Source organism: Spea bombifrons, chromosome 3 (assembly GCF_027358695.1).
Source record: "Spea bombifrons isolate aSpeBom1 chromosome 3, aSpeBom1.2.pri, whole genome shotgun sequence".
Lineage (NCBI taxonomy): Eukaryota > Metazoa > Chordata > Amphibia > Anura > Pelobatidae > Spea > Spea bombifrons.
The window spans coordinates 120,352,241-120,354,796 of record NC_071089.1 but is presented as its reverse complement, the minus strand read 5'-3'; the positions used below and the strand labels follow the sequence as shown (position 1 = coordinate 120,354,796).

The 2,556-nt window shown below is 38.8% G+C and overlaps 1 pseudogene; it reads left to right on the top strand.

Annotated features, from left to right (window-relative positions):
* The first annotated feature begins 936 nt into the window (after positions 1–936).
* LOC128484189 (olfactory receptor 2B2-like) lies at positions 937–1,855 on the top strand (annotated as a pseudogene).
* Positions 1,856–2,556: the final 701 nt, after the last annotated feature.

Genomic DNA, 2,556 nt, shown 5'->3' with positions numbered 1-2,556 from the left:
ACTGCCTGCTCTACTTTGATTCCTAATGAAATAAATGTGACCGCATTATTTGTGATTATGTTGACAAGGTGCTGTCATCAAGCAAGAACTGTGGCATGTGTTGTTTGGGACTAGGCTTAAGAAAAAAAAAATAAATAAATAAGCATAGTATTTCTGTGCTTGCCGGCTAGTGAGCTTTTGACATGACGTGCTTCAAGCTTCATTACTCAGCCCATCTGCACAGGTACTTTTTTTAAAAAGAAATTCCATCTACAATCTGCACCCAATCTATAGTATTTATTATTTTTTTTTTTTACCGTAATCAATTCTCGATTTATTGCACATTTTTGAAAAACAACACAGGGCCAGGGAGGCCTCAAAATTCAGGTTCCCAACCTCCTTAATAACCTCAACCACAGAATCCCAGAAGGGTCATATAATGAAGCAGGACCACCAAATGTGTATCTCTCTCCCAGATGAACATCTTGCCCAAAACGATGAACGTCTCGCCCAAGACTTTTTAAGATCAAAACCATTGACTGAATCCTCTGCTCTGTATGTAATGATAACATCACCAGGTTAGCCCCCTCATGTATTTCCCCAGGTCACAAATGAGATTAAAATTATTTTGTCATGGCCACTATTTACCATAAAATATATTGGTACCCAGACCATGTGCCATGCGGGTTTCACATAGTTTCTTAAACTGATAGGTCAAATTCTTTAGCCCTTTTTAATGGTGCCAACATTTGTCCTGGACAGAAGAAGAACAATTATAGGCCTCATTAGCAATCCGTGTTGCCACAGGGTTGATCTTTTATTACTGTCATTTACCAGGCAGTTTTGTGTAATCTGTAAAAAAATGTATCTCAATGAATTCTAGAAATAAAATTGTTGAATATTAAAGCGTCCTACTTTCTTGTTACAGAGTTGAGCCTCCCTTTCTAATTTATGAAAATGGAGAACGAGAACCAAACTGTCACAAAAGAATTTATACTAACCGGACTTTCTCAGGACCGGAGGACTCAAATTCTGCTTTTTGTTTTGTTTTTGTTCATGTACTTACTGACCATTTTGGGGAATATTTTGTTAATATTCGCAGTTATAGCCAACTCTCGTATGCACACGCCTATGTACTATTTTCTCTGCCAGTTATCCTTTCTGGATTTATTCTATTCAACAAGCACTGTCCCCAAACTGTTACTTGACCTGATTTCTACAACAAGAGGAAGAATATCATACATTGGGTGCCTCGCACAAATGAATACGTCTATTCCTAGGAGAAACGGAATGTATCCTGCTGGCGGTGATGGCGTACGATCGTTTCGTAGCGATCTGCTTCCCCTTGCGTTATATGGTTATTATGAGCTGGAGGATATGTAAAAATATCTCCGTCATTGTATGGCTGGGGAGCTTTGCTTGTTCTGTCCTTCCTACCGTTTCAAGCCTACCTTCGTTTTGTAAAGGAAACCAAATCGATCATTTTGTTTGTGAAATTATAGCTTTAATGAAACTGGTTTGTGGAGACACTTCGTTTGATGAAGCCAAAATCATTTTTGCAAGTTTCTTCACACTTTTAGTCCCTTTTGCTTTTATTGTAGCTTCTTACATGTGTATTATAGCGTCCATATTGAAAATCCATTCTGTGGATGGAAGGACTAAGGCATTTTCTACATGTGGTTCCCATCTGACTGTAGTATTAATGTTTTATGGGACCAGTATGTCTCTGTACCTGGGGCCAACAAAGCATATTTCAAAAAAACACAAGTACGTCACAGTCTTCTACGGTGTTGTGACTCCCATGTTAAATCCTTTGATTTATAGTCTGAGAAATCATGAGGTTAAAGTCACAGTTTGGAAAGTATTTAATATTTAGCTGCTCACTTGCTTTCGTGTCACGTACTTTGTGGGAGAACCACCTGCCTGTGCCATCGGACTCCTCCAACAGATCACTAATCATGAAGAGTCAAGTTGCTTAGCCATGACTTTCACATAGAAACACTTTGCAGGGCTTAGGGAGGCTTGGAGGTTGGGATGGGGGATATTCAATAATTAAGAAAAGGGAACAATATTACTTTTTCCTCTCACTCCCTCTCAGTGTCTCCCTACACTCACTTTTTGTCACCATCTGTCACGCTCTCTCTCTCTCTCTCTCTCTCTCTCACACACACTTTCTCAATGGAGAACCTTCTTCTCCTTCATCTTTGTGTCTTCTGCCTCTTCAGTCTTCTCTTGTCTTTCTTTTCTGGTGATTCTCTGCATTATTCTAGCCTCCTGGAGCACTTCAGGAATTGTCATCTTAAATAAGGAAGATTATTTTAAAGATATCTCCATCTGCAAGAAATTCCAGAAGAATCCCCTATCAACCATACAAAAGAAATTCCAAAGATAGAGGGAGAGAAAAAGACATACTAACGCTTCATAAATATAGCTTCCTTAATGAAAAACACAAGTGGAACTCAAATTCTGTATTGGTAACCAGTAACCTGGAGTCATTCTATAGCAACATCAAACACGACTTATGTCTGAGATCTATATTTTCGTAATTCAGCATCCTCCATCAAGACCAATTCCAAT